This window comes from Pleurodeles waltl, chromosome 10 (assembly GCF_031143425.1).
Source record: "Pleurodeles waltl isolate 20211129_DDA chromosome 10, aPleWal1.hap1.20221129, whole genome shotgun sequence".
NCBI lineage: Eukaryota > Metazoa > Chordata > Amphibia > Caudata > Salamandridae > Pleurodeles > Pleurodeles waltl.
The window spans coordinates 426,876,086-426,894,869 of record NC_090449.1 but is presented as its reverse complement, the minus strand read 5'-3'; positions in this window follow the sequence as shown (position 1 = coordinate 426,894,869).

The window sequence follows — 18,784 nt, the reverse complement described above, 5'->3', positions numbered from 1 at the left end:
TCGCGGGCGCTAGGTCTACCCACACAAGTGAGGTACCATTTTTATCGGGAGACTTGGGGGAACGCTGAGTGGAAGGAAATTTGTGGCTCCTCTCAGATTCCAGAACTTTCTATCACCGAAATGTGAGGAAAATGTGTTTTTTAGCAAAATTTTGAGGTTTGCAAAGGATTCTGGGTAACAGAACCTGGTCAGAGCCCCACAAGTCACCCCATCTTGGATTTCCCTAGGTCTCTAGTTTTCAAAAATGCACAGGTTTGGTAGGTTTCCCTAGGTTCCGGCTGAGCTAGAGGCCAAAATCTACAGGTAGGCACTGTGCAAAAAACAGCTCTGTTTTCTGTCTAAAAATGGGATGTGTCCACTATGTGTTTTGGGACATTTCCTGTCGCGGGCGCTAGGACTACCCACACAAGTGAGGTATCATTTTTATCGGGAGACTTGGGGGAACGCTGGGTGGAAGGAAATTTGTGGCTCCTCTCAGATTCCAGAACTTGCTGTCACCGAAATGTGAGGAAATTTGTTTTTTTTGCCAAATTTTGAGGTTTGCAAAGGATTCTGGGTAACAGAACCTGGTCAGAGCCCCACAAGTCACCCCATCTTGGATTCCCCTAGGTCTCTAGTTTTCAAAAATGCACAGGTTTGGTAGGTTTCCCTAGGTGCCGGCTGAGCTAGAGGCCAAAATCTACAGGTAGGCACTGTGCAAAAAACAGCTCTGTTTTCTGTCAAAAAATGGGATGTGTCTACTTTGTGTTTTGGGACATTTCCTGTTGCGGCGCTAGGACTACCCACACAAGTGAGGTATCATTTTTATCGGGAGACTTGGGGGAACGCTGGGTGGAAGGAAATTTGTGGCTCCTCTCAGATTCCAGAACTTGCTGTCACCGAAATGTGAGGAAAATTGTTTTTTTTAGCCAAATTTTGAGGTTTGCAAAGGATTCTGGGTAACAGAACCTGGTCAGAGCCCCACAAGTCACCCCATCTTGGATTCCCCTAGGTCTCTAGTTTTCAAAAATGCACAGGTTTGGTAGGTTTCCCTAGGTGCCGGCTGAGCTAGAGGCCAAAATCTACAGGTAGGCACTGTGCAAAAAACAGCTCTGTTTTCTGTGATGTGTCCACATTGTGTTTTGGGGCATATCCTGTCGCGGGCGCTAGGTCTACCCACACAAGTGAGGTACCATTTTTATCGGGAGACTTGGGGGAACGCTGAGTGGAAGGAAATTTGTGGCTCCTCTCAGATTCCAGAACTTTCTGTCACCGAAATGTGAGGAAAATGTGTTTTTTAGCCAAATTTTGAGGTTTGCAAAGGATTCTGGGTAACAGAACCTGGTCAGAGCCCCACAAGTCACCCCATCTTGGATTTCCCTAGGTCTCTAGTTTTCAAAAATGCACAGGTTTGGTAGGTTTCCCTAGGTGCCGGCTGAGCTAGAGGCCAAAATCTACAGGTAGGCACTTTACAAAAAACAGCTCTGTTTTCTGTGATGTGTCCACGTTGTGTTTTGGGGCATATCCTGTCGCGGGCGCTAAGTCTACCCACACAAGTGAGGTACCATTTTTATCGGGAGACTTGGGAGAACGCCGAGTGGAAGGAAATTTGTGGCTCCTCTCAGATTCCAGAACTTTCTGTCACCGAAATGTGAGGAAAATGTGTTTTTTTAGCCAAATTTTGAGGTTTGCAAAGGATTCTGGGTAACAGAACCTGGTCAGAGCCCCACAAGTCACCCCATCTTGGATTCCCCTAGGTCTCTAGTTTTAAAAAATGCACAGGTTTGGTAGGTTTCCCTAGGTGCCGGCTGAGCTAGAGGCCAAAATCTAGAGTTAGGCACTTTGCAAAAAACAGCTATGTTTTCTGTGATGTGTCCACGTTGTGGTTTGGGGCATATCCTGTCGCGGGCGCTAGGTCTACCCACACAAGTGAGGTACCATTTTTATCGGGAGACTTGGGGGAACGCTGAGTGGAAGTAAATTTGTGGCTCCTCTCAGATTCCAAAACTTTCTGTCACCGAAATGTGAGGAAATTTGTTTTTTTAGCCAAATTGTGAGGTTTGCAAAGGATTCTGGGTAACAGAACCTGGTCAGAGCCCCACAAGTCACCCCATCTTGGATTCCCCTAGGTCTCTAGTTTTCAAAAATGCACAGGTTTGGTAGGTTTCCCTAGGTTCCGGGTGAGCTAGAGGCCAAAGTCTACAGGTAGGCACTGTGCAAAAAACAGCTCTGTTTTCTGTCTAAAAATGGGATGTGTCCACTATGTGTTTTGGGACATTTCCTGTCGCGGGCGCTAGGACTACCCACACAAGTGAGGTATCATTTTTATCGGGAGACTTGGGGGAACGCTGGGTGGAAGGAAATTTGTGGCTCCTCTCAGATTCCAGAACTTGCTGTCACCGAAATGTGAGGAAATTTGTTTTTTTAGCCAAATTTTGAGGTTTGCAAAGGATTCTGGGTAACAGAACCTGGTCAGAGCCCCACAAGTCACCCCATCTTGGATTCCCCTAGGTCTCTAGTTTTCAAAAATGCACAGGTTTGGTAGGTTTCCCTAGGTGCCGGCTGAGCTAGAGGCCAAAATCTACAGGTAGGCACTGTGCAAAAAACAGCTCTGTTTTCTGTCAAAAAATGGGATGTGTCTACTTTGTGTTTTGGGACATTTCCTGTTGCGGCGCTAGGACTACCCACACAAGTGAGGTATCATTTTTATCGGGAGACTTGGGGGAACGCTGGGTGGAAGGAAATTTGTGGCTCCTCTCAGATTCCAGAACTTTCTGTCACCGAAATGTGAGGAAAATGTGTTTTTTTAGCCAAATTTTGAGGTTTGCAAAGGATTCTGGGTAACAGAACCTGGTCAAAGCCCCACAAGTCACCCCATCTTGGATTCCCCTAGGTCTCTAGTTTTAAAAAATGCACAGGTTTGGTAGGTTTCCCTAGGTGCCGGCTGAGCTAGAGGCCAAAATCTACAGGTAGGCACTTTGCAAAAAACAGCTCTGTTTTCTGTGATGTGTCCACATTGTGTTTTGGGGCATATCCTGTCGCGGGCGCTAGGTCTACCCACACAAGTGAGGTACCATTTTTATCGGGAGACTTGGGGGAACGCTGAGTGGAAGGAAATTTGTGGCTCCTCTCAGATTCCAGAACTTTCTGTCACCGAAATGTGAGGAAAATGTGTTTTTTAGCCAAATTTTGAGGTTTGCAAAGGATTCTGGGTAACAGAACCTGGTCAGAGCCCCACAAGTCACCCCATCTTGGATTTCCCTAGGTCTCTAGTTTTCAAAAATGCACAGGTTTGGTAGGTTTCCGTAGGTGCCGGCTGAGCTAGAGGCCAAAATCTACAGGTAGGCACTTTACAAAAAACAGCTCTGTTTTCTGTGATGTGTCCACGTTGTGTTTTGGGGCATATCCTGTCGCGGGCGCTAAGTCTACCCACACAAGTGAGGTACCATTTTTATCGGGAGACTTGGGAGAACGCCGAGTGGAAGGAAATTTGTGGCTCCTCTCAGATTCCAGAACTTTCTGTCACCGAAATGTGAGGAAAATGTGTTTTTTTAGCCAAATTTTGAGGTTTGCAAAGGATTCTGGGTAACAGAACCTGGTCAGAGCCCCACAAGTCACCCCATCTTGGATTCCCCTAGGTCTCTAGTTTTAAAAAATGCACAGGTTTGGTAGGTTTCCCTAGGTGCCGGCTGAGCTAGAGGCCAAAATCTAGAGTTAGGCACTTTGCAAAAAACAGCTATGTTTTCTGTGATGTGTCCACGTTGTGGTTTGGGGCATATCCTGTCGCGGGCGCAAGGTCTACCCACACAAGTGAGGTACCATTTTTATCGGGAGACTTGGGGGAACGCTGAGTGGAAGTAAATTTGTGGCTCCTCTCAGATTCCAGAACTTTCTGTCACCGAAATGTGAGGAAAATGTGTTTTTTTAGCCAAATTTTGAGGTTCGCAAAGGATTCTGGGTAACAGAACCTAGTCAGAGCCCCACAAGTCACCCCATCTTGGATTTCCCTAGGTCTCTAGTTTTCAAAAATGCACAGGTTTGGTAGGTTTCCCTAGGTGCCGGCTGAGCTAGAGTACAAAATCTACAGGTAGGCACTGTGCAAAAAACAGCTCTGTTTTCTGTCAAAAAATGGAATGTGTCCACTTTGTGTTTTGGGACATTTCCTGTCGCGGGCGCTAGGACTACCCACACAAGTGAGGTATCATTTTTATCGGGAGACTTGGGGGAACGCTTGTTGGAAGGAAATTTGTGGCTCCTCTCAGATTCCAGAACTTGCTGTCACCGAAATGTGAGGAAATTTGTTTTTTTAGCCAAATTTTGAGGTTTGCAAAGGATTCTGGGTAACAGAACCTGGTCAGAGCCCCACAAGTCACCCCATCTTGGATTCCCCTAGGTCTCTAGTTTTCAAAAGTGCACAGGTTTGGTAGGTTTCCCTAGGTGCCGGCTGAGCTAGAGGCCAAAATCTACAGGTAGGCACTGTGCAAAAAACAGCTCTGTTTTCTGTCAAAAAATGGGATGTGTCTACTTTGTGTTTTGGGACATTTCCTGTTGCGGCGCTAGGACTACCCACACAAGTGAGGTATCATTTTTATCGGGAGACTTGGGGGAACGCTGGGTGGAAGGAAATTTGTGGCTCCTCTCAGATTCCAGAACTTTCTGTCACCGAAATGTGAGGAAAATGTGTTTTTTTAGCCAAATTTTGAGGTTTGCAAAGGATTCTGGGTAACAGAACCTGGTCAAAGCCCCACAAGTCACCCCATCTTGGATTCCCCTAGGTCTCTAGTTTTCAAAAATGCACAGGTTTGGTAGGTTTCCCTAGGTGCCGGCTGAGCTAGAGGCCAAAATCTACAGGTAGGCACTTTGCAAAAAACAGCTCTGTTTTCTGTGATGTGTCCACATTGTGTTTTGGGGCATATCCTGTCGCGGGCGCTAGGTCTACCCACACAAGTGAGGTACCATTTTTATCGGGAGACTTGGGGGAACGCTGAGTGGAAGGAAATTTGTGGCTCCTCTCAGATTCCAGAACTTTCTGTCACCGAAATGTGAGGAAAATGTGTTTTTTAGCCAAATTTTGAGGTTTGCAAAGGATTCTGGGTAACAGAACCTGGTCAGAGCCCCACAAGTCACCCCATCTTGGATTTCCCTAGGTCTCTAGTTTTCAAAAATGCACAGGTTTGGTAGGTTTCCCTAGGTGCCGGCTGAGCTAGAGGCCAAAATCTACAGGTAGGCACTTTACAAAAAACAGCTCTGTTTTCTGTGATGTGTCCACGTTGTGTTTTGGGGCATATCCTGTCGCGGGCGCTAAGTCTACCCACACAAGTGAGGTACCATTTTTATCGGGAGACTTGGGAGAACGCCGAGTGGAAGGAAATTTGTGGCTCCTCTCAGATTCCAGAACTTTCTGTCACCGAAATGTGAGGAAAATGTGTTTTTTTAGCCAAATTTTGAGGTTTGCAAAGGATTCTGGGTAACAGAACCTGGTCAGAGCCCCACAAGTCACCCCATCTTGGATTCCCCTAGGTCTCTAGTTTTAAAAAATGCACAGGTTTGGTAGGTTTCCCTAGGTGCCGGCTGAGCTAGAGGCCAAAATCTAGAGTTAGGCACTTTGCAAAAAACAGCTATGTTTTCTGTGATGTGTCCACGTTGTGGTTTGGGGCATATCCTGTCGCGGGCGCTAGGTCTACCCACACAAGTGAGGTACCATTTTTATCGGGAGACTTGGGGGAACGCTGAGTGGAAGTAAATTTGTGGCTCCTCTCAGATTCCAGAACTTTCTGTCACCGAAATGTGAGGAAAATGTGTTTTTTTAGCCAAATTTTGAGGTTCGCAAAGGATTCTGGGTAACAGAACCTAGTCAGAGCCCCACAAGTCACCCCATCTTGGATTTCCCTAGGTCTCTAGTTTTCAAAAATGCACAGGTTTGGTAGGTTTCCCTAGGTGCCGGCTGAGCTAGAGTACAAAATCTACAGGTAGGCACTGTGCAAAAAACAGCTCTGTTTTCTGTCAAAAAATGGAATGTGTCCACTTTGTGTTTTGGGACATTTCCTGTCGCGGGCGCTAAGACTACCCACACAAGTGAGGTATCATTTTTATCGGGAGACTTGGGGGAACGCTTGTTGGAAGGAAATTTGTGGCTCCTCTCAGATTCCAGAACTTGCTGTCACCAAAATGTGAGGAAATGTGTTTTTTTAGCCAAATTTTGAGGTTTGCAAAGGATTCTGGGTAACAGAACCTGGTCAGAGCCCCACAAGTCACCCCATCTTGGATTTCCCTAGGTCTCTAGTTTTCAAAAATGCACAGGTTTGGTAGGTTTCCCTAGGTGCCGGCTGAGCTAGAGGCCAAAATCTACAGGTAGGCACTTGGCAAAAAACAGCTCTGTTTTCTGTGATGTGTCCACGTTGTGTTTTGGGGCATATCCTGTCGCGGGCGCTAGGGCTACCCACACAAGTGAGGTACCATTTTTATCGGAAGACTTGGGGGAACGCTGAGTGGAAGGAAATTTGTGGCTCCTCTCAGATTCCAGAACTTTCTGTCACCGAAATGTGAGGAAAATGTGTTTTTTAGCAAACTTTTGAGGTTTGCAAAGGATTCTGGGTAACAGAACCTGGTCAGAGCCCCACAAGTCACCCCATCTTGGATTTCCCTAGGTCTCTAGTTTTCAAAAATGCACAGGTTTGGTAGGTTTCCCTAGGTGCCGGCTGAGCTAGAGGCCAAAATCTACAGGTAGGCACTGTGCAAAAAACAGCTCTGTTTTCTGTCAAAAAATGGGATGTGTCCACTTTGTGTTTTGGGACATTTCCTGTCGCGGGCGCTAGGACTACCCACACAAGTGAGGTATCATTTTTATCGGGAGACTTGGGGGAACGCTGGTTGGAAGGAAATTTGTGGCTCCTCTCAGATTCCAGAACTTTCTGTCACCGAAATGTGAGGAAATTTGTTTTTTTAGCCAAATTGTGAGGTTTGCAAAGGATTCTGGGTAACAGAACCTGGTCAGAGCCCCACAAGTCACCCCATCTTGGATTCCCCTAGGTCTCTAGTTTTCAAAAATGCACAGGTTTGGTAGGTTTCCTTAGGTGCCGGCTGAGCTAGAGGCCAAAATCTACAGGTAGGCACTGTGCAAAAAACAGCTCTGTTTTCTGTCAAAAAATGGGATGTGTCTACTTTGTGTTTTGGGACATTTCCTGTTGCGGCGCTAGAACTACCCACACAAGTGAGGTATCATTTTTATCGGGAGACTTGGGGGAACGCTGAGTGGAAGTAAATTTGTGGCTCCTCTCAGATTCCAGAACTTTCTGTTACCGAAATGTGAGGAAAATGTGTTTTTTTAGCCAAATTTTGAGGTTCGCAAAGGATTCTGGGTAACAGAACCTAGTCAGAGCCCCACAAGTCACCCCATCTTGGATTTCCCTAGGTCTCTAGTTTTAAAAAATGCACAGGTTTGGTAGGTTTCCCTAGGTGCCGGCTGAGCTAGAGGACAAAATCTACAGGTAGGCACTGTGCAAAAAACAGCTCTGTTTTCTGTCAAAAAATGGGATGTGTCCACTTTGTGTTTTGGGACATTTCCTGTCGCGGGCGCTAGGACTACCCACACAAGTGAGGTATCATTTTTATCGGGAGACTTGGGGGAACGCTTGTTGGAAGGAAATTTGTGGCTCCTCTCAGATTCCAGAACTTGCTGTCACCAAAATGTGAGGAAATGTGTTTTTTTAGCCAAATTTTGAGGTTTGCAACGGATTCTGGGTAACAGAACCTGGTCAGAGCCCCACAAGTCACCCCATCTTGGATTCCCCTAGGTCTCTAGTTTTCAAAAATGCACAGGTTTGGTAGGTTTCCCTAGGTGCCGGCTGAGCTAGAGGCCAAAATCTACAGGTAGGCACTTTGCAAAAAACAGCTCTGTTTTCTGTGATGTGTCCACGTTGTGTTTTGGGGCATATCCTGTCGCGGGCGCTAGGTCTACCCACACAAGTGAGGTACCATTTTTATCGGAAGACTTGGGGGAACGCTGAGTGGAAGGAAATTTGTGGCTCCTCTCAGATTCCAGAACTTTCTGTCACCGAAATGTGAGGAAAATGTGTTTTTTAGCAACCTTTTGAGGTTTGCAAAGGATTCTGGGTAACAGACCCTGGTCAGAGCCCCACAAGTCACCCCATCTTGGATTTCCCTAGGTCTCTAGTTTTCAAAAATGCACAGGTTTGGTAGGTTTCCCTAGGTGCCGGCTGAGCTAGAGGCCAAAATCTACAGGTAGGCACTGTGCAAAAAACAGCTCTGTTTTCTGTCAAAAAATGGGATGTGTCCACTTTGTGTTTTGGGACATTTCCTGTCGCGGGCGCTAGGACTACCCACACAAGTGAGGTATCATTTTTATCGGGAGACTTGGGGGAACACTGGTTGGAAGGAAATTTGTGGCTCCTCTCAGATTCCAGAACTTGCTGTCACCGAAATGTGAGGAAATTTGTTTTTTTAGCCAAATTGTGAGGTTTGCAAAGGATTCTGGGTAACAGAACCTGGTCAGAGCCCCACAAGTCACCCCATCTTGGATTCCCCTAGGTCTCTAGTTTTCAAAAATGCACAGGTTTGGTAGGTTTCCCTAGGTGCCGGCTGAGCTAGAGGCCAAAATCTACAGGTAGGCACTGTGCAAAAAACAGCTCTGTTTTCTGTCAAAAAATGGGATGTGTCTACTTTGTGTTTTGGGACATTTCCTGTTGCGGCGCTAGAACTACCCACACAAGTGAGGTATCATTTTTATCGGGAGACTTGGGGGAACGCTGAGTGGAAGGAAATTTGTGGCTCCTCTCAGATTCCAGAACTTTCTGTCACCGAAATGTGAGGAAAATGTGTTTTTTAGCCAAATTTTGAGGTTTGCAAAGGATTCTGGGTAACAGAACCTGGTCAGAGCCCCACAAGTCACCCCATCTTGGATTTCCCTAGGTCTCTAGTTTTAAAAAATGCACAGGTTTGGTAGGTTTCCCTAGGTGCCGGCTGAGCTAGAGGCCAAAATCTACAGGTAGTCACTGTGCAAAAAACAGCTCTGTTTTCTGTCAAAAAATGGGATGTGTCCACTTTGTGTTTTGGGACATTTCCTGTCGCGGGCGCTAGGACTACCCACACAAGTGAGGTATCATTTTTATCGGGAGACTTGGGGGAACGCTGGGTGGAAGGAAATTTGTGGCTCCTCTCCGATTCCAGAACTTTCTGTCACCGAAATGTGAGGAAAATGTGTTTTTTTGGCCAAATTATGAGGTTTGCAAAGGATTCTGGGTAGCAGAACCTGGTCAGAGCCCCACAAGTCACCCCATCTTGGATTCCCCTAGGTCTCTAGTTTTCAAAAATGCACAGGTTTGGTAGGTTTCCCTAGGTGCCGGCTGAGGTAGAGGACAAAATCTACAGGTAGGCACTTTGCAAAAAACAGCTCTGTTTTCTGTGATGTGCCCACGTTGTGTTTTGGGGCATATCCTGTCGCGGGCGCTAGGTCTACCCACACAAGTGAGGTACCATTTTTATCGGGAGACTTGGGGGAACGCTGGTTGGATGGAAATTTGTGGCTCCTCTCAGATTCCAGAACTTGCTGTCACCGAAATGTGAGGAAATTTGTTTTTTTAGCCAAATTTTGAGGTTTGCAAAGGATTCTGGGTAACAGAAACTGGTCAGAGCCCCACAAGTCACCCCATCTTGGATTTCCCTAGGTCTCTAGTTTTCAAAAATGCACAGGTTTGGTAGGTTTCCCTAGGTGCCGGCTGAGCTAGAGGCCAAAATCTACAGGTAGGCACTTTACAAAAAACAGCTCTGTTTTCTGTGATGTGTCCACGTTGTGTTTTGGGGCATATCCTGTCGCGGGCGCTAAGTCTACCCACACAAGTGAGGTACCATTTTTATCGGGAGACTTGGGAGAACGCTGAGTGGAAGGAAATTTGTGGCTCCTCTCAGATTCCAGAACTTTCTGTCACCGAAATGTGAGGAAAATGTGTTTTTTTAGCCAAATTTTGAGGTTTGCAAAGGATTCTGGGTAACAGAACCTGGTCAGAGCCCCACAAGTCACCCCATCTTGGATTCCCCTAGGTCTCTAGTTTTAAAAAATGCACAGGTTTGGTAGGTTTCCCTAGGTGCCGGCTGAGCTAGAGGCCAAAATCTAGAGGTAGGCACTTTGCAAAAAACAGCTATGTTTTCTGTGATGTGTCCACGTTGTGTTTTGGGGCATATCCTGTCGCGGGCGCTAGGTCCACCCACACAAGTGAGGTACCATTTTTATCGGGAGACTTGGGGGAACGCTGAGTGGAAGTAAATTTGTGGCTCCTCTCAGATTCCAGAACTTTCTGTCACCGAAATGTGAGGAAAATGTGTTTTTTTAGCCAAATTTTGAGGTTCGCAAAGGATTCTGGGTAACAGAACCTAGTCAGAGCCCCACAAGTCACCCCATCTTGGATTTCCCTAGGTCTCTAGTTTTCAAAAATGCACAGGTTTGGTAGGTTTCCCTAGGTGCCGGCTGAGCTAGAGGACAAAATCTACAGGTAGGCACTGTGCAAAAAACAGCTCTGTTTTCTGTCAAAAAATGGGATGTGTCCACTTTGTGTTTTGGGACATTTCCTGTCGCGGGCGCTAGGACTACCCACACAAGTGAGGTATCATTTTTATCGGGAGACTTGGGGGAACGCTGGGTGGAAGGAAATTTGTGGCTCCTCTCAGATTCCAGAACTTTCTGTCACCGAAATGTGAGGAAAATGGTTTTTTTTAGCCAAATTATGAGGTTTGCAAAGGATTCTGGGTAACAGAACCTGGTCAGAGCCCCACAAGTCACCCCATCTTGGATTCCCCTAGGTCTCTAGTTTTCAAAAATGCACAGGTTTGGTAGGTTTCCCTAGGTGCCGGCTGAGGTAGAGGACAAAATCTACAGGTAGGCACTTTGCAAAAAACAGCTCTGTTTTCTGTGATGTGCCCACGTTGTGTTTTGGGGCATATCCTGTCGCGGGCGCTAGGTCTACCCACACAAGTGAGGTACCATTTTTATCGGGAGACTTGGGGGAACGCTGGTTGGAAGGAAATTTGTGGCTCCTCTCAGATTCCAGAACTTGCTGTCACCGAAATGTGTGGAAATTTGTTTTTTTAGCCAAATTTTGAGGTTTGCAAAGGATTCTGGGTAACAGAAACTGGTCAGAGCCCCACAAGTCACCCCATCTTGGATTCCCCTAGGTCTCTAGTTTTCAAAAATGCACAGGTTTGGTAGGTTTCCCTAGGTGCCGGCTGAGCTAGAGGCCAAAATCTACAGGTAGGCACTTTGCAAAAAACAGCTCTGTTTTCTGTGATGTGTCCACGTTGTGTTTTGGGGCATATCCTGTCGCGGGCGCTAGCTCTACCCACACAAGTGAGGTATCATTTTTATCGGGAGACTTGGGGGAGCGCTGAGTGGAAGGAAATTTGTGGCTCCTCTCAGATTCCAGAACTTTCTGTCACCGAAATGTGAGGAAAATGTGTTTTTTTAGCCAAATTTTGAGGTTTGCAAAGGATTCTGGGTAACAGAACCTGGTCAGAGCCCCACAAGTCACCCCATCTTGGATTTCCCTAGGTCTCTAGTTTTCAAAAATGCACAGGTTTGGTAGGTTTCCTTAGGTGCCGGCTGAGCTAGAGGCCAAAATCTACAGGTAGGCACTGTGCAAAAAACAGCTCTGTTTTCTGTCAAAAAATGGGATGTGTCTACTTTGTGTTTTGGGACATTTCCTGTTGCGGCGCTAGAACTACCCACACAAGTGAGGTATCATTTTTATCGGGAGACTTGGGGGAACGCTGAGTGGAAGTAAATTTGTGGCTCCTCTCAGATTCCAGAACTTTCTGTTACCGAAATGTGAGGAAAATGTGTTTTTTTAGCCAAATTTTGAGGTTCGCAAAGGATTCTGGGTAACAGAACCTAGTCAGAGCCCCACAAGTCACCCCATCTTGGATTTCCCTAGGTCTCTAGTTTTAAAAAATGCACAGGTTTGGTAGGTTTCCCTAGGTGCCGGCTGAGCTAGAGGACAAAATCTACAGGTAGGCACTGTGCAAAAAACAGCTCTGTTTTCTGTCAAAAAATGGGATGTGTCCACTTTGTGTTTTGGGACATTTCCTGTCGCGGGCGCTAGGACTACCCACACAAGTGAGGTATCATTTTTATCGGGAGACTTGGGGGAACGCTTGTTGGAAGGAAATTTGTGGCTCCTCTCAGATTCCAGAACTTGCTGTCACCAAAATGTGAGGAAATGTGTTTTTTTAGCCAAATTTTGAGGTTTGCAACGGATTCTGGGTAACAGAACCTGGTCAGAGCCCCACAAGTCACCCCATCTTGGATTCCCCTAGGTCTCTAGTTTTCAAAAATGCACAGGTTTGGTAGGTTTCCCTAGGTGCCGGCTGAGCTAGAGGCCAAAATCTACAGGTAGGCACTTTGCAAAAAACAGCTCTGTTTTCTGTGATGTGTCCACGTTGTGTTTTGGGGCATATCCTGTCGCGGGCGCTAGGTCTACCCACACAAGTGAGGTACCATTTTTATCGGAAGACTTGGGGGAACGCTGAGTGGAAGGAAATTTGTGGCTCCTCTCAGATTCCAGAACTTTCTGTCACCGAAATGTGAGGAAAATGTGTTTTTTAGCAACCTTTTGAGGTTTGCAAAGGATTCTGGGTAACAGAACCTGGTCAGAGCCCCACAAGTCACCCCATCTTGGATTTCCCTAGGTCTCTAGTTTTCAAAAATGCACAGGTTTGGTAGGTTTCCCTAGGTGCCGGCTGAGCTAGAGGCCAAAATCTACAGGTAGGCACTGTGCAAAAAACAGCTCTGTTTTCTGTCAAAAAATGGGATGTGTCCACTTTGTGTTTTGGGACATTTCCTGTCGCGGGCGCTAGGACTACCCACACAAGTGAGGTATCATTTTTATCGGGAGACTTGGGGGAACACTGGTTGGAAGGAAATTTGTGGCTCCTCTCAGATTCCAGAACTTGCTGTCACCGAAATGTGAGGAAATTTGTTTTTTTAGCCAAATTGTGAGGTTTGCAAAGGATTCTGGGTAACAGAACCTGGTCAGAGCCCCACAAGTCACCCCATCTTGGATTCCCCTAGGTCTCTAGTTTTCAAAAATGCACAGGTTTGGTAGGTTTCCCTAGGTGCCGGCTGAGCTAGAGGCCAAAATCTACAGGTAGGCACTTTGCAAAAAACAGCTCTGTTTTCTGTGATGTGTCCACGTTGTGTTTTGGGGCATATCCTGTCGCGGGCGCTAGCTCTACCCACACAAGTGAGGTATCATTTTTATCGGGAGACTTGGGGGAGCGCTGAGTGGAAGGAAATTTGTGGCTCCTCTCAGATTCCAGAACTTTCTGTCACCGAAATGTGAGGAAAATGTGTTTTTTTAGCCAAATTTTGAGGTTTGCAAAGGATTCTGGGTAACAGAACCTGGTCAGAGCCCCACAAGTCACCCCATCTTGGATTTCCCTAGGTCTCTAGTTTTCAAAAATGCACAGGTTTGGTAGGTTTCCTTAGGTGCCGGCTGAGCTAGAGGCCAAAATCTACAGGTAGGCACTGTGCAAAAAACAGCTCTGTTTTCTGTCAAAAAATGGGATGTGTCTACTTTGTGTTTTGGGACATTTCCTGTTGCGGCGCTAGAACTACCCACACAAGTGAGGTATCATTTTTATCGGGAGACTTGGGGGAACGCTGAGTGGAAGTAAATTTGTGGCTCCTCTCAGATTCCAGAACTTTCTGTTACCGAAATGTGAGGAAAATGTGTTTTTTTAGCCAAATTTTGAGGTTCGCAAAGGATTCTGGGTAACAGAACCTAGTCAGAGCCCCACAAGTCACCCCATCTTGGATTTCCCTAGGTCTCTAGTTTTAAAAAATGCACAGGTTTGGTAGGTTTCCCTAGGTGCCGGCTGAGCTAGAGGACAAAATCTACAGGTAGGCACTGTGCAAAAAACAGCTCTGTTTTCTGTCAAAAAATGGGATGTGTCCACTTTGTGTTTTGGGACATTTCCTGTCGCGGGCGCTAGGACTACCCACACAAGTGAGGTATCATTTTTATCGGGAGACTTGGGGGAACGCTTGTTGGAAGGAAATTTGTGGCTCCTCTCAGATTCCAGAACTTGCTGTCACCAAAATGTGAGGAAATGTGTTTTTTTAGCCAAATTTTGAGGTTTGCAACGGATTCTGGGTAACAGAACCTGGTCAGAGCCCCACAAGTCACCCCATCTTGGATTCCCCTAGGTCTCTAGTTTTCAAAAATGCACAGGTTTGGTAGGTTTCTCTAGGTGCCGGCTGAGCTAGAGGCCAAAATCTACAGGTAGGCACTTTGCAAAAAACAGCTCTGTTTTCTGTGATGTGTCCACGTTGTGTTTTGGGGCATATCCTGTCGCGGGCGCTAGGTCTACCCACACAAGTGAGGTACCATTTTTATCGGAAGACTTGGGGGAACGCTGAGTGGAAGGAAATTTGTGGCTCCTCTCAGATTCCAGAACTTTCTGTCACCGAAATGTGAGGAAAATGTGTTTTTTAGCAACCTTTTGAGGTTTGCAAAGGATTCTGGGTAACAGACCCTGGTCAGAGCCCCACAAGTCACCCCATCTTGGATTTCCCTAGGTCTCTAGTTTTCAAAAATGCACAGGTTTGGTAGGTTTCCCTAGGTGCCGGCTGAGCTAGAGGCCAAAATCTACAGGTAGGCACTGTGCAAAAAACAGCTCTGTTTTCTGTCAAAAAATGGGATGTGTCCACTTTGTGTTTTGGGACATTTCCTGTCGCGGGCGCTAGGACTACCCACACAAGTGAGGTATCATTTTTATCGGGAGACTTGGGGGAACACTGGTTGGAAGGAAATTTGTGGCTCCTCTCAGATTCCAGAACTTGCTGTCACCGAAATGTGAGGAAATTTGTTTTTTTAGCCAAATTGTGAGGTTTGCAAAGGATTCTGGGTAACAGAACCTGGTCAGAGCCCCACAAGTCACCCCATCTTGGATTCCCCTAGGTCTCTAGTTTTCAAAAATGCACAGGTTTGGTAGGTTTCCCTAGGTGCCGGCTGAGCTAGAGGCCAAAATCTACAGGTAGGCACTGTGCAAAAAACAGCTCTGTTTTCTGTCAAAAAATGGGATGTGTCTACTTTGTGTTTTGGGACATTTCCTGTTGCGGCGCTAGAACTACCCACACAAGTGAGGTATCATTTTTATCGGGAGACTTGGGGGAACGCTGAGTGGAAGGAAATTTGTGGCTCCTCTCAGATTCCAGAACTTTCTGTCACCGAAATGTGAGGAAAATGTGTTTTTTAGCCAAATTTTGAGGTTTGCAAAGGATTCTGGGTAACAGAACCTGGTCAGAGCCCCACAAGTCACCCCATCTTGGATTTCCCTAGGTCTCTAGTTTTAAAAAATGCACAGGTTTGGTAGGTTTCCCTAGGTGCCGGCTGAGCTAGAGGCCAAAATCTACAGGTAGTCACTGTGCAAAAAACAGCTCTGTTTTCTGTCAAAAAATGGGATGTGTCCACTTTGTGTTTTGGGACATTTCCTGTCGCGGGCGCTAGGACTACCCACACAAGTGAGGTATCATTTTTATCGGGAGACTTGGGGGAACGCTGGGTGGAAGGAAATTTGTGGCTCCTCTCCGATTCCAGAACTTTCTGTCACCGAAATGTGAGGAAAATGTGTTTTTTTGGCCAAATTATGAGGTTTGCAAAGGATTCTGGGTAACAGAACCTGGTCAGAGCCCCACAAGTCACCCCATCTTGGATTCCCCTAGGTCTCTAGTTTTCAAAAATGCACAGGTTTGGTAGGTTTCCCTAGGTGCCGGCTGAGGTAGAGGACAAAATCTACAGGTAGGCACTTTGCAAAAAACAGCTCTGTTTTCTGTGATGTGCCCACGTTGTGTTTTGGGGCATATCCTGTCGCGGGCGCTAGGTCTACCCACACAAGTGAGGTACCATTTTTATCGGGAGACTTGGGGGAACGCTGGTTGGATGGAAATTTGTGGCTCCTCTCAGATTCCAGAACTTGCTGTCACCGAAATGTGAGGAAATTTGTTTTTTTAGCCAAATTTTGAGGTTTGCAAAGGATTCTGGGTAACAGAAACTGGTCAGAGCCCCACAAGTCACCCCATCTTGGATTTCCCTAGGTCTCTAGTTTTCAAAAATGCACAGGTTTGGTAGGTTTCCCTAGGTGCCGGCTGAGCTAGAGGCCAAAATCTACAGGTAGGCACTTTACAAAAAACAGCTCTGTTTTCTGTGATGTGTCCACGTTGTGTTTTGGGGCATATCCTGTCGCGGGCGCTAAGTCTACCCACACAAGTGAGGTACCATTTTTATCGGGAGACTTGGGAGAACGCTGAGTGGAAGGAAATTTGTGGCTCCTCTCAGATTCCAGAACTTTCTGTCACCGAAATGTGAGGAAAATGTGTTTTTTTAGCCAAATTTTGAGGTTTGCAAAGGATTCTGGGTAACAGAACCTGGTCAGAGCCCCACAAGTCACCCCATCTTGGATTCCCCTAGGTCTCTAGTTTTAAAAAATGCACAGGTTTGGTAGGTTTCCCTAGGTGCCGGCTGAGCTAGAGGCCAAAATCTAGAGGTAGGCACTTTGCAAAAAACAGCTATGTTTTCTGTGATGTGTCCACGTTGTGTTTTGGGGCATATCCTGTCGCGGGCGCTAGGTCCACCCACACAAGTGAGGTACCATTTTTATCGGGAGACTTGGGGGAACGCTGAGTGGAAGTAAATTTGTGGCTCCTCTCAGATTCCAGAACTTTCTGTCACCGAAATGTGAGGAAAATGTGTTTTTTTAGCCAAATTTTGAGGTTCGCAAAGGATTCTGGGTAACAGAACCTAGTCAGAGCCCCACAAGTCACCCCATCTTGGATTTCCCTAGGTCTCTAGTTTTCAAAAATGCACAGGTTTGGTAGGTTTCCCTAGGTGCCGGCTGAGCTAGAGGACAAAATCTACAGGTAGGCACTGTGCAAAAAACAGCTCTGTTTTCTGTCAAAAAATGGGATGTGTCCACTTTGTGTTTTGGGACATTTCCTGTCGCGGGCGCTAGGACTACCCACACAAGTGAGGTATCATTTTTATCGGGAGACTTGGGGGAACGCTGGGTGGAAGGAAATTTGTGGCTCCTCTCAGATTCCAGAACTTTCTGTCACCGAAATGTGAGGAAAATGGTTTTTTTTAGCCAAATTATGAGGTTTGCAAAGGATTCTGGGTAACAGAACCTGGTCAGAGCCCCACAAGTCACCCCATCTTGGATTCCCCTAGGTCTCTAGTTTTCAAAAATGCACAGGTTTGGTAGGTTTCCCTAGGTGCCGGCTGAGGTAGAGGACAAAATCTACAGGTAGGCACTTTGCAAAAAACAGCTCTGTTTTCTGTGATGTGCCCACGTTGTGTTTTGGGGCATATCCTGTCGCGGGCGCTAGGTCTACCCACACAAGTGAGGTACCATTTTTATCGGGAGACTTGGGGGAACGCTGGTTGGAAGGAAATTTGTGGCTCCTCTCAGATTCCAGAACTTGCTGTCACCGAAATGTGTGGAAATTTGTTTTTTTAGCCAAATTTTGAGGTTTGCAAAGGATTCTGGGTAACAGAAACTGGTCAGAGCCCCACAAGTCACCCCATCTTGGATTCCCCTAGGTCTCTAGTTTTCAAAAATGCACAGGTTTGGTAGGTTTCCCTAGGTGCCGGCTGAGCTAGAGGCCAAAATCTACAGGTAGGCACTTTGCAAAAAACAGCTCTGTTTTCTGTGATGTGTCCACGTTGTGTTTTGGGGCATATCCTGTCGCGGGCGCTAGCTCTACCCACACAAGTGAGGTATCATTTTTATCGGGAGACTTGGGGGAGCGCTGAGTGGAAGGAAATTTGTGGCTCCTCTCAGATTCCAGAACTTTCTGTCACCGAAATGTGAGGAAAATGTGTTTTTTTAGCCAAATTTTGAGGTTTGCAAAGGATTCTGGGTAACAGAACCTGGTCAGAGCCCCACAAGTCACCCCATCTTGGATTTCCCTAGGTCTCTAGTTTTCAAAAATGCACAGGTTTGGTAGGTTTCCTTAGGTGCCGGCTGAGCTAGAGGCCAAAATCTACAGGTAGGCACTGTGCAAAAAACAGCTCTGTTTTCTGTCAAAAAATGGGATGTGTCTACTTTGTGTTTTGGGACATTTCCTGTTGCGGCGCTAGAACTACCCACACAAGTGAGGTATCATTTTTATCGGGAGACTTGGGGGAACGCTGAGTGGAAGTAAATTTGTGGCTCCTCTCAGATTCCAGAACTTTCTGTTACCGAAATGTGAGGAAAATGTGTTTTTTTAGCCAAATTTTGAGGTTCGCAAAGGATTCTGGGTAACAGAACCTAGTCAGAGCCCCACAAGTCACCCCATCTTGGATTTCCCTAGGTCTCTAGTTTTAAAAAATGCACAGGTTTGGTAGGTTTCCCTAGGTGCCGGCTGAGCTAGAGGACAAAATCTACAGGTAGGCACTGTGCAAAAAACAGCTCTGTTTTCTGTCAAAAAATGGGATGTGTCCACTTTGTGTTTTGGGACATTTCCTGTCGCGGGCGCTAGGACTACCCACACAAGTGAGGTATCATTTTTATCGGGAGACTTGGGGGAACGCTTGTTGGAAGGAAATTTGTGGCTCCTCTCAGATTCCAGAACTTGCTGTCACCAAAATGTGAGGAAATGTGTTTTTTTAGCCAAATTTTGAGGTTTGCAACGGATTCTGGGTAACAGAACCTGGTCAGAGCCCCACAAGTCACCCCATCTTGGATTCCCCTAGGTCTCTAGTTTTCAAAAATGCACAGGTTTGGTAGGTTTCCCTAGGTGCCGGCTGAGCTAGAGGCC